This window comes from Chlamydotis macqueenii, chromosome 16 (genome assembly GCF_036417535.1).
Source record: "Chlamydotis macqueenii isolate bChlMac1 chromosome 16, bChlMac1.mat, whole genome shotgun sequence".
NCBI lineage: Eukaryota > Metazoa > Chordata > Aves > Otidiformes > Otididae > Chlamydotis > Chlamydotis macqueenii.
In genome coordinates, this window is record NC_141571.1 from 7312417 (window position 1) to 7326390 (window position 13974).

A 13974-nucleotide genomic window follows, 5' to 3' on the forward strand; every position below is an offset into this window, starting at 1 on the left:
ACTGACTTCCCTCCTTGAGACAGCTGGATTTTAAAGACAGGCGAAGTCATTCTTGTGTAAATTCAGACAACTGATTTTCAAACACCTCTTACCTTCCTGGACAAAACCCAGCATATACATGCAGAATACTGGGCCAGATTCAGGTTTTTTTATCTGTGAAATTTCAGTTACAATACTGGAAATCAGAAGCAACTTATTTGAAATCATTAGCATTACACATGTAAAATGGAGCAAGATTGAAGCAACTCTACTGCTTTTAAAGAATATATTACTGTGCCTCTTACACCGTAAACTGGCAATCCCATATTCACTCATTGCTCAATTACTGGCTGCTATGCTAAGATTTCTATAAAAACACATTTTAAATTATCAGTGTCTGGTAAAGGAAGAAACAACTTAAGGATCTGATAAGTACATTACAGTGAAATTCCTGCATAAAGTGTTTCACCTATGAAGAGCATTTTTCTCTAGATCCTCTTAAAACAATGAAGAGCCACAGCTGTGAGAAAGAGCAACTCTGCAAAAAGTAGCTCAGATCTACAGCATTACAGCCCAATTAATTCATCAGCAAACAGCTGAACAGGGACTTGTGTGGTAGGCAAAGGTGTTTAGTAAGAGGAAATAGCATCAGAAATATCTTTTATTGCCCTACTTTCAGGCTTCCTGTGTATCAAATTTGCATTAAAGCCTCACGTATTTATTTTTTGATCTGTCCTCTGAAAAGAAACTATTACCTAACCAAGATGATTTAGAAGGAGAGGAGAAAAAAAACAAACTCAGGTACACAACAGAATAGCCAACATTATCTGCAAACAGCTCAGGCAGTCCGAGCTGTGAGCTTGCAGCATTGCCTACTACTAAGCAGAAGGTCAGACTCCACCGTATGGTTTTTACAACGACACTTCTTTTACAAAGTTTACAGCCCTTGCATTATCTTGGGCTATGTTAGACAGGAAATTAGGCTAGCTGCTTACACTGATCACCCATGCCCTATGATACTCATTTCACTGGTTTTGAAAGCAAATATGAAGATCTCTGTCTTCAGAACTACTACTCCCATATCCCTGGGGACAGTGTCTTTTTTGCTCATATGCCCCAACTCCACCCCCCACACCCACTTTTCCTTCTTTTAAGAAGATGTTTTAATTCCAGTGTTGTCATTTAGAATAACAAAAATTTCACAACCACAAAAGCATGGATGTTACAGAATGAGTCATCTCTTCCCACAGAAGATTGCATGATCATTTGCAAAAAAACTTAGACTTCATCTCAGGTGAAACTGCAGAGACCATCAGAAAACAAACGCAGCTTCATTTGCAAAATCCAGATGTATCACAGAGGGGAGATCTTTTTATCGGACGCATACTTTCAACAGGTTTATTTTTTAAATGTATCAATATATAAGCAATAGATACATCCATACACATTAGAAAACCTCCACTGATACTGACAATTTAATAAACTTTAACTAGTCTCTGATCACAGCAATTTGAAACCTCTTCCCCACTTCTCAGTCTGACATATGGTGAGTCCTGATAAATACCAAATGAAATATGGGGAAGCATTCAGAAACTCAGCTGTTTAAAATTATGTAATTGTATGTATAAATAAAATGGTTTACTGAAGAAACTGGATTATTTCTTTATATACTATACAAGAGAAATAGCCACTGCTTATGTAAGCTATACGCCTGAGATAGTTCCAAAAATCAAACTGATTTGTCCTTAACCAAGCCCACATTTTAAGGCTGATGCAGTTATGACCACACTTGCCTGATTTATCTTACATCTGTCTTGCCATTCAGTGTTATGCTGCCTATAACATCAAAATTAATGCAAAACAGTTGCAAAATACTGGCATTGCATAGCATCGGGGGTTTCAGTCGTGGTTGAGGGAGTCAGACATTCCAATTGCTTTCTACTTAGACTCTCTTGACATGAGCCCACCACAAAATAGTTTCTGTCAACAGATCACCATGGCTAGGATTCACGTCATCTAATTGCGCCCACCTAAAAGTTGAAGCCTATTCTGTGTTACTGACACAGGTTCCCTCTACAGCAGAAAGGAATGGGCAGGCAACTTCAGATGAGGAGTCACTGCAGTCTAGGAGTGATGTTTAAGAAAAAAGGCTGAACTACCCTCTAGAAATACCATTCTCTTTCCATCAAGAGAGCACCTGGGTGACAAGTTCAGATTAGATCACCCTCCTTGCCTGTACCAGTTTTCCAGCATCTGCAAATACAAAGTTCCAGGGCAATGAGAGTGTTCCTAAATCATTGCTAAAAGTGAATCAGTGACTGTGTCTCTCAGCATGGATGCTACGAACATGGGAGCATTGCAAGTTGATATACGCAAAGTTAACACGCACAGACACTCTCAGCACAGTTGTATTCTGGGGCTCATCACAAGTGAATTGATCTTAGAATCACAGAATGGTTTGTATTGGAAGGAACCTTTAAAGGCCATCCGATCCAACCCCCCTGCAAGGAGCAGGGACATCTCCAACCACATCAGGTTGCTCAGAGCCCTGTCCAACGTGGCCTGGAATGTTTCCAGGGCCGGGGCATCCACCACCTCTCTGGGCAACCTGTGCCAGTGTTCCACCACCCTCAGTGTAAAAAACATCTTCCATATGTCTAGTCTAAATCTACCCTCTTAGTATAAAACCATTACCCCTTGTCCTTTCACTACAGGCCCCGCTAAAACGTTTGTCCCCAGACCAGCAGCTCTCCCCAGAAAAAGTAATTTACAAAGAAAGGTCCAAAAAGATCCAAGACTATGTCTGTATTTCCAGTCTACCTATGTTTACACCAGAATTCTGCAAGAACAAAAAAAAAAAAAAAAAAAAAAAAAGAAAGGTCAGATCAAATTAATTCATGCATAGACAGATGAAGGAAGGTGAAACCAAAGGGAAGTGAGAGTGAAATATGTTGCAGTGTTTCTCACTCCAGAGAGATCCCTTTCTTAAGGGGGGTTTGTTTTCATTTGAATTACAAAAAAAACTTTTTGTGAAGTGAAAGAGAGGGTGGTGCTGCAGAGGGGCCCATTGTCTCTTCTCTACCACTGCCCTGACCTCTGCTATCCCCTCCCCACCATCACTAATATTTGCATCCTCAGGCAGGTCAGAAGATCTCAGTCTATTTCAGGGTCCAACAAAAGCTACATTTTTCACCTTTGAAATCCTTCAGGAATAATTTCTGCTAATTTCTTCACATTTCCCATACTTGGTCTCCCTTGACTTCTCTTCACACTCTCCCTCCTCTCCAACGCCACCTCTAAATCACTTTCAATATTCTCATTATTGTAGATTTAAAAAAAACAAACTTGTCCTTTGCAGATCCACAGCTTAAACATGCCCTTCTGTGAATATCTATTATCCCTGTATGACTTCATCCCATTTTTAATATCAACAGAAAGTATTTGTTTGGATTTTCAAAGGAGCTTAATAAAGTTATGTGCCTAATTCTCCCAAGCCTTTGGAATATTCTCCCTTTTATTGGCCTCTTCGTGTCTTTCTCCCTTCTGCAATCATGAGATGACTTTGATCATCTTACTGCGCTGTGGAACTCTTCAAAATGCTTTCAGGACATAGTTTGTTTGAATAGTGTGTTTTCCTTCATTCTTCTTCTATGTAGCGGAAAAAATCCTGACTTGCCTGTGTCTGTTTAGCTTCAGGAGTAAGGGCCCAGTAAACAACATAGAAGTACTTCACGATTTGACCCACATTATGGAGAGAAGCCTGCAGACCTCAGCCAGTTCTAGATTAGCGATGTCTCTATTAAGACTATCGGTCCCAGGGAATCTTTAATCAGGTTTCAGGCTCTACACAGCTACTCCTTTTTCAAGAGGGATGCAGAAACATCAGAGTGACTAGAAACATCAAGTGGTCCACAGAAATAGTAAAGCCCAGGTGTTGAATGTAATTGTAGCAAAAATTAAAATTTCTTCAAATAACATTTCAATATTCCAAATTAAAATAAAAACTTTGACAGCTGAAAGATTATTCTTTCCCTTCTCCGCTCTGTCTCTTTCCAGTGATGGTGTCTTAACATGTTAAACACTAAATAGACAGGACAGAAAAATTTTAAAATGAAATCTAGTGTCATTCAAGTCCATAGAATTTTTCACATTAGTTGCAACATAAGCTAGGACTTCACCAATACTATTGTCTCAGCAGTTAAGGATCGTAGAAAATAGATAAAAGCTTAAAAAAATTTTGAATCTTTTCTTGCATACTCAGTTTCTGAATACATGCAATAAGCTGATCATTTCAGAGCAATGAAGTTAACAATTTTACTTCAAGTGAATGTTTGTTCAGGCAAACAGAACCGCCAAAATGTGCAGGGGTGTAAATGCACATAACTTCACTGATTTGCACGTGAAGACCCACCTGACAATCTGGCCTCAGTCATCCAATTGAGTTTATGTGATAATATGAATATCATCACATCAATTTTCAAACTCACATGGATTGAATCTCTGAGCTAACTGAAGCAGACCAGTTCAGTTTACTGCCATCAGGTTCACCTACACTTTCTAAGTTACATTGTGGATCTACACTGGGCCCAAGTACCACGATTTTGGGTGACCCACAAACTTGATCTACATTGTAAACATGCAATAAAATCCCGGGACCCAATCTCACTAGGAACATTTTGTCCATGTCCAGCTGATACAGTTTAGCATGAGACTTTGGATCTAAATAACGAGACTGCTTCTGTGGGTATCTTCTGAAGGAGATGTCTATCTGATCTCAATTCATTTGTATTTGAGCAGCTAACAAGCTAAACAAAGGGTATGCCATGGACTGACTAATCCATGCTAGGTTTCTATCAGTTTCCATATCAAATCAATCTCCCAAATGTATGTATAATGTATAAATATTTGTGCGTGCTTCTTAAGTTTAAAAAGACACAAGAGTGCAAGCTGACTGAACAGAATTGTACCTTCTCAACTGATAAAATTCAGAGCTACAAAAGAACCAATCAAAATTTCAAAACTAGACACTTCACCCTGGAGAGGTCCCCAGAAGTATTTCTATCAGATCTGTTTACACATTCCCAGGTTTCCTATTAATCAGTCTTCATAGCTGAGGTAAAATGGGAAGCACTGAAACCTGTAGGTGCCTTATCCAGAAAATAAGCATCAGAATTGGCAGTTACTAGAAATTCCAGTGAAACTGTCCTGATTTCAGGCATATTGGCCACCAGATTTTAGGCAGCAAATAGTAATAACTGCATCTGAGAATCTCCTTGCAGATATACTAGACACAGGTGTCGTCATGGGTCAAGGGACTTAAATTCTGAAGTTATTTCTAGTTTAGGAGACTATCCTGGTATCTGCCTGTGCAGAAACCGCAGTCAGCTCCCCTCAGGCTCCTTACAAGAAGTAGCATCTGTATGGGCTCCCTGGCTGGGGCTGTAAATTTTTAAGGAACTTTTCTTCCTTCATAATCAGCAACTGGGGCTGTGGTGCAGCACACAAGCGTTAGCATTCCTGGCCTTTGGAGCTTGAAATTTCCTGCTGGGAGAAATCTGCTTAAGTGCCTGTGGTGCGACAATGGGGAATGCAGCTTTCTGTGGAGGCAGTACAAACTCCACAAAAGGCCATGACGTTCTGGGATTCTCACCACTGGAGCCTAAGGAGCATGGCTGTTTCTCTGTAGCCTGTGAAAGGTTTCCAAGAACTTCAAATGCATGGAAAAATATGTGATTTGGTGAAAAGGAGTAGAATCCCAGAAGGCGAAGATGGAGACGGGGCGGGGTTGGGGGGGCGTGGAGAAAGAGGGAACTCCGACTGCCCCAAGTCTTTTCTATTAAAGACAGGACGGGCCAATGTTGATGGAAGCAGCTCTCTCCCCCTCCTACTGGAGCACACCAGATAATGTGTGGTTCATGCAGCTTGGGCTGCTTTCAAGAAGCAAACAGCATGCCAAGCTCTCCCTGCTATGAATTCTCCCACCTCATAAAACCAGCTGTTAGAGTATGTTTATCTGTGAGCTAAAGGATTAACCTTTTACAGGTAAGCTGAAAGGAAAACTAATCTCAAGGAGGACATCAATCTGAATTTTCATCTTCCCCATGCAAAAGCCACAACACAATGTCACACATCACCCCCACTGAGATCAACGGAAGTAAAGTTTAGTCTCCAATTTAGTGTCTTTATACAAACTGCTGGTTTGGCCAAGCTATAGGTCTTCTGAGAAAATAAAGTATCTATTTACAGAGATATCCACTTCTATATTTACATAGTAAATATTTGTCTGTATTACAATTTCATAATCCACTAAAAAATAATGCTGTCAATAACAATGAAAGGTCTCTAGTCTCTGATCAGACCACAAGCAAGTCTCTGATCAGACCAAATAAGCAAGTACAGGGAATAAGTTTGCAAAAGCTACCTAGCACTTAATGCACCTTTTCTATCCAAGCATTCAGGTTTTTTCACTTAACTTTGATTTAAAACAAACAAACCAAAACAAAACACCAAACAAACAAACAGGGAGTTTTGCCTTGTTTCAGCTACACTATGATTTCACCTCAGGAGAGGTAATTCCAGGCAACATTAGAGGAAATATTTCAACATTTGACTAAATCTAACTAGTCAAAAAAGCTGTTAACTTAGAGGGTTTTTTTTAAAGAAACACAATGCATTTATACTTCCTACCACAGAACAGAAAGGAACATCGTTTCAGAGGTGCCACTTCGCATGTACCGTACCCTCAGTAGGTGCTCACGGACAAGTGCTGATTGCACTTGCATGCAGAGGAAGATGGGTTGCACACGCAGCTGCACCTTGCAAAATCTGCCTTGATGTATTTGCAAATTATTTACACACACAAAAAAAAAAAAAAAAAGAGGAAAAAAGAACAAGTGTCTTTCACATGTTGGTTTAAAAGAGGAATTAGAAAAATTAACCTCACAAGCACATTTTTCATCACTAGCCCCAAGCAGGAACAAATGGTTTAGCTGATGAAAAGCTGCTTGCTGAAAGTACAGTAGCTGATCTGAGCTAGCTGTCCTAACTGAGCCCAATCCAACAGCACCTGCACCGTTTTAAAGTGTGCACCATCTGACTGCAGCTGTTCACTGTAATGGCACACTGTTTTCCAGCCATCTTCCCTATCCTGGAATAAAGTAGTAAGCAAAGACTGAACTGGACAAACAGGCAGAAGAAAATCCTCAATTAATTATGAAATATGATGTAAAAATTTAAACCAAACCAGAAGTCTCCCTGAAGGCAGATAATGTCATTTGTGGGCCTTGCTTTTTTTTCCTTCTCTTTCCCAAATAGCACTAAACCCCTAACCTCTACAGAGAGGCACAAGCCCACTGCAGAGGTCTGAAGCCAACCTCTGCCCACAGAGCACCTCAGAAACATCCTCAGAGGGCTTATTCATGTCAGGGATCCTGCCCAGTTTTACAGACTAAAAATATTTGGGCTATTCATAAAAGCACCAGTTTGAGGTGCCCTGCCAGACCTGAATTCTTCACTGTGTTCAATAGTGTAACCTGTCCCATTCCTTCTCAGACAAGTGGAAAAATACGCCATTTTGCCAAGTCAAAGAGCTAGGCAAGAGTGTGGTCTAGAAATATCGCCTGTCCTACTGCCCCAAGCCAGCCAGAGAGCCAAGTTTCATAGTTCCCCTTAACGTACATTTATTTTGTTGTGACAGACTAAAGAAAAGCTCCCTCTCATTGTGGCATTTCTTCTCTGCACACATGTTCTTGCAGAACACAATCATATCACACAGTGTTAAACCCCAGCTTCCTCTGAATCAGAGCAAAGAATTAGACCATTATATTTTAAACATAAAGGGGAAGTTGAGAGAGAGCAAAGCTCGCTAGCAGACTCCAAACTGAATGGCTCCAGCAAGCAGACTGCGCTCCCCAGCATTCCCATGGCCTCTGACTTGTTTTGAACATTTGTGAGGACATAGCAGTACTGCCTGGGTACGTACCAGGATGGACTGGCCTCTCGACTGTAGGCTGTATTAAAAGGTCATCTTCACTTGGAGCTATTTAGAACTGACAGGTCAAATGGTTTGTGCTCTGTTAGGAGGGCAATGTTGAAAGTGAGCTAGCAGTTGTGCTTCTAATTTATGTCTACTCTAGAGCAAAGCTAAAAACGTAGCTTTGCTATCCCTTTGCTCTCTTTTTTACAGAGGTGCAAATAGATTAAAAACTTAACAGGAATTACTAACATTTTAATTTTACTAGAAGTGGCTTCATGATCCAAACAGTTTGAACAAAGTATTCTGATGTCTTTAAATGAAAAAGAGCTAAAATTTGGGTTCCCTTCATCTGAAGTCAACTGAGTTAAATTGCTGGGAGACGGAAGCACATCTTACCAGTTCACCTTTTGTTTCTGCAACCTGTCCTTTTCTCAGTAACACCACAGGTTTCTCCCTTGCATTGCAAAAAGAATGATTAAAGCAGCTTAGGGCCCTATCAGCAGGACAGTCCTCTGAAAATGGGAACAGCTATTTTTAATGCAGGTACTTCATATCTGCAGACCTGGAGCTCGCATTAGATATGGCTTTGCCCACCACCCCCATCCAGCCACAGGAATTGTCCCTTCTAAGAAAAGGACATCGACCACAGCGCCTACGTGCCAGCACACTGACTGGTGCATTTAGCAGTCCATTCATTCAGGCTGCCATTTTCTCTTCTCAAATATTTTCCCCTCAGCTGCCTTTTCATTAGAGGCTGAATAGTAGCACCTACTGTCTAGCCAAGAAACTCACACAAGGAGTTCCCTTTGGAGCTGATACTCCTGCCATTCATCCTATCTGTCAATGCAGCAGCTACCCATCCAAGTCCATCATCAGTCACCTCAGACACTGCTGGCACCACCTCTCCCAATGACCCATCTCTACATCCAAAGAACAAACCTCTAAACATGCTGCCAAAGCCCAGGTCCATGCTGGGCCAAAGCAAATAACTTATTTAACACTTCATCCACTATGTTTACATACAGGATTGAATTTAGCCTTTGCAAGAGTCCTAACCGCATCTGTGAACCCAGCTCATTGCCAGTTACTGAGTGCTCACACATAGCAGGGCTTTTATTTGTAATAAAATATTTAGAGTGAAAAAACACCCCAGAATTTAATAAAAGCAACAGTCTCGGATTGCCAGTGACTTGTGGTGCATCTATTCAGATGCTCGGAATTCCCTACATAAATAAAGCTGGACTTTCAACTTCTGCCAATTAAATAAATGCCTGTTTTAACTGAGTTTTGTATTAAAACAGTAACCAATTTTACTTATACAAAATAAAGTGTGAGGCCCTGGATTGTAAATAGGCTCCATTTGTGGATGTATTTTCACACAGTTACTTTGCCTAAATAGCTGACTGTTCAGAGGAAAAACACAGCCAATTTGCATACCTAAGCACAACTGCATAAGCCAATTTAAAGGCAAAACGAACGTACAAAATGGCATTTAGACATCGCGGAACCATAGAATCATAGAATGGTTTGGGTTGGAAGGGACCTTTCAAAGGTCATCTACACCTGAGTTTTCAAGTGTTTGTCATTCCCACAGAAAATACAATAGATGTAAAAGCTTTTCAGCAATAAGTGTTCACAAAAATTACCCTGAAAGCTTATAGAGGCAACATCTTTTCTAGAGAGTTTGTTTCAGCCTTCTTGTTCTAGTGAAAATCTCAAGAAGAGAATTCTGGATGCTCCATCAACTACCACCTCAATACAGAATCCTTTATTAAAATCTTTTTTATTTTTATTTGAGTCACGTATCAAGTTAAGGAATTGTGTTTAAATGCACTACAGAGACAGGAGTAAAAGTGGGACTGCAAATCTTTCTCTGCTAAGAGCCCAAGCAGAACTGCCTGCTGTGTACCCTGGAGAATCCCTCTTCTCTGACCTGAAAAAAGCTCACCTTCCTGTTTCAACCTATTGACACTGAAAGCTGACCTGGTCCTTTTCTCCAGCTCAGGTACTGAAGCAGCACTACAAGATGGAAATAAGGGTGTGATTCCACAGGCAGTTACACCAACCAAAACCCCTGGCTGCACATTCCTATCCTTTGCCTTGTACCAAGGCTGCTTATGGAATTAGGCAATGGCAGTCTGATTGCAGCTGGCTGAGGTAACTCAAACAGCCACACACTAACCACACAAAAATTAAGTCATTCCCTTACAGCCCCCTTAGTTGCCTGAACTGCCTCGTTGCCCACTCACCTAAGCAAGCAAGTTCGACACAAATTAGAGCTGTTTAAGCTACTGCACCCACAGCTCTCTTCGTACTTTCATGCGAAGCTTATCCTGAAGAGCACCCACCTTCCACGAACATATTAAGCTACTAAGAGGCCTGGAGCAACTCTCCTATGAGTACAGGCTGAGAGAGTTGAGGCTATTCAACCTGGGGAAGAGAAGGCTCCGGGGAGATCTTCTAGCAGCCTTCCAGTACCTGAAGGGGGCTCTCATAACAAAGACCGGGAGAAACTCTTTGGCAGGGCCTGTTGTGATAGGACAAGGGGTAATGGTTTTAAAACAGAACGAAGCAGATTCAGACCAAACATAAGGAAAAAAAAAAATTATAATGAGGGTGGTGGAACACTGGCACAGGTTGCCCAGAGAGGTGGTGGATGCCCCATCCCTGGAAGCATTCCAGGCCAGGCTGGATGGGGCTCTGAGCAACCTGATCTGGTTGGAGATGTCCCTGCTCCTTGCAGGGGGGTTGGACTGGAAGGCCTTTCGAGGTTCCTACCAACCCAAACCATTCTGTGATTCTATACTCAACTTAAACCTGGTGGACAGCGAAGATGATGTTTTTCTTTTTTTCCAGAGAGTACACCAAGCTTCTTGACTCTGGGACACGTCTCACTTTTTATCTGTTAAGCTGGAGCACAAAACAGTGGGCAAATAGTCAGCAACTCCTGATGCATGCTTCCTGCTTTCCACATTTAAGCACAGCAAAGACTAAGACCTAACTCAGGTCTTTCCTTCCCTAAGGGACTGGTTTTGGTCATGACTGTTAGCAGCTAAACCCAGTTCATCCTTTCTTGCTTTACCCTAACGTATACAGGACAAACTGCTGCAAGCCTCAGTTGGCACTGCAGCAGCTTACTCTGGTTTTGTTAGAGAAGCCAGTGCAGAGGTACACTTTTGCCACTCTGCAAAAGGTTTGCACTGGTGGAGCTTTGCATCTGCTCAGCAACACCTGTGAACCAGGCAAAGTCATGGCCCCGGTGTGGCCAAAGGCGTAACTTCTGCTGGATATCCTGGAAAGAAAGCTCAGCCAGAGGGAAAATATTCCCTGCTAATCTCCTGGATAGGAAGCAGAAGAGAACAAAACGAGAAATAACTGTAAAAATCTTCAGGGCATCTAACTGAACCTTGAAAAACCAATACACAGCTCTGACACCAACGTTCCTGACAACATAAAAACAGCCAAGCCAAAGAACAGTGGCTTGCTCTGTCAGCCACCCACTAAAGACAAAGCAGGCGATGCAAGACACCCATGTAAAACACTGAGAAACCACAGCAGGAAGTAATAAGCATAGGATGTCACAAGAAGTCTTTAATTCCCCTCCAAAAAAAACTAAAATCTCCTTCAGGGCAACGCACATGCCTGGACGCTCTACTGAAAAAAGCCTCAACTGGAAACACATCCCCATTACAGCTAGGTAGCTGGGTACGATTCAATTCTGATGCTTGCTGTCTTTTGATTTTTGATAGAAAATACAGTCTGGCATGCTATGAGTGCCTTCAGATTTGAGTGGAATCTGTAAGAAGTCAGTATTGCAGTCCTTTTGTATACACCTGGCAAGGTAGCTGGTTTTTTTTCTTTTGACTTTCCCCCTCCAGTAGCGCAGTCCTCAAGGCCACGCAAGACATCTCATCGGGAAATGGCTGCTGCCTGCTCTAACACTTTCCAGTGACTCCTGGATCTCTCCAGATAAGAATCCAAGCATTTGTTGGCTTCACTTACTGCTCTGAAAAGCAACATAAGGCAAAATGCGATTACCCACAAAAGTCAATATGCTATTTCTTGTGTTATGACTTCCAGCAACTGGAACAGAAAACATAAAAGCAAAGCATTTTATAATTGCTTGCCAGATAAAGAGGCTCTGTACAGTTTCTGTATTTATTAAAGACAACTGCAAAGCTATGCCTGACCATATATAGTTTCAAAGGTCAGGGCAGGTAGACTGGTTGCACTGGAGGGTCTTTAGCAAGTATCCATCCCACAAGTCTGTGTGAGATACAAACAGGAAAAATGGGTGACAAGAACTTCTGCATAACTCTGTCAGAACAGGAGAACTTCTTGAGAGAAAAACAAGGAGAGGTCACTCACCATATTGATCAAAAGCGAACACTCTCTTGCAAAGAAAAAAATCAACAAATTCCTCAGCGTGCCAGCACTGTATCTCAGCCACGCTTGAGCCCTTCAGCACTACAAAAAGATTAAGAGGGCAGTGTACCACTTCCTACATGAAGATTTCTCTCCAATAACATAAAAACAAGGCTCAGCCTGGGATGTACGCATTAGAGAGATCCTAAAACATTCTTTAGAGAAAGCGTCTTCCAGCTTCTCTCTCCTCTCCTTCACCTTCTGGTTTACTTTCCCTCCCTGTTCTGGCAAAGAGCTTGGTGCTCTCCTAACTCTGTGTCTGAATGCCAGTACCATAAAAATAGAAGACTGAAATGCCATTTTGGCATGCAAAGGTGTCACCAAAGTACTATTTGTTAGTTTGAAAAGCTGAACTGGTCAGAGGGACGTGTTAAGGGTGGTTACTAATACCGACACACAGACAATGAATTACTCCATACTCACTCTCTTCAGTGACTCTCACTTAATTGGTTGCCCTTCCCTCCTTGGCACCACATAACAAGGGATCAATTTGTTTCAGATGCACATGCTGATTGAACTTGCATAATTCTACAGAATTAAGAAGAGTTGACCTCAGCCTTAAAGGTGACAGGTCCTTTCCTACTGATTGGATTTCTGACTCATTATCACAGTGCTAATTTGCATAGCTTTCATCATATCACTCCTGATGCCTTGTCAATTACTGTAGAGGCAGGCTGGTACCTCATCTTTATCTTACTCCTTGCCCTGCAGCTGCCAGCAATGCTACTAATTACAGAAGAACTGTCCCAAACTAAACTTTATCCTTAGGGCAGAACTCTTAAAGGAACGAACCAGGCATGCCAGAAATCTTCCGAGACGTAACCCAGTGGCCCTGGATCCATGGTCCTCCTGTGCATTATAGTGCTGCTGGCACTTTATACAGGAGGAAGGAAGCTCATAGCAATGACTGTTCAGGATCTAGACCATTAATTATAGTCCCATACTTAAAAAAGCCTCCCATTATCCTAGCATTCCCTTCAAAATCCATTGCTTTTAATTAAATAATATTACAACTTTACTACTATAATAAATAATACTAAGCCTTATTCTCCAAACAGAGCAGAGCCATTTCTAGGAAATGCTGTCATAGAAGATGTTGACATTTTTTATTTTCTAAGTATTTTATTTAATAGTATTTTCCATTTAATTCAAATAATTAATTTTTGAGATCTGAACACTGAAGCCACAAAATAACCACAGGGTTATTACAGGAAAATCTGTTTTAAGTGCTTCTTGGTTTTGTTATCTATCCTATAAAAGCTTAATAATCACCATTAATTTGCAAAGGAGGGATGACGTGGTTCAAGCAAACTCTATGCAAAATATTAGAATATTTCAAACTTTTCTGTAAAAGAAACAGAACGTTGGTCATATTAAAATAGGTAGAAACTAAGTCTTTTCAAGTAACTATGAGAAGAACTTCAATCAGAAACTGGATAACAAAGTAAAAAAAAGTCATAATACAGCTACGCATGGAGAAAGACATGTTACAGATACTGAAGCCCACTGTTCTCATCCAAATACAGCCGAGGTACCCATCTATGTGTTTCACACTGAAATCACAATTATCTAAAAGGGCTTGTTAAAAGGAGGCA

The 13974-nt window shown here is 41.2% G+C and overlaps 1 protein-coding gene across 2 annotated transcripts in view; it reads right to left on the reverse strand.

The window, feature by feature from the left end:
• Positions 1–13974, reverse strand: part of PREX1 (phosphatidylinositol-3,4,5-trisphosphate dependent Rac exchange factor 1) — a 174028-nt gene that overhangs the window by 111695 nt on the left and 48359 nt on the right. The gene's annotated exons all lie outside the window — the stretch shown is intronic.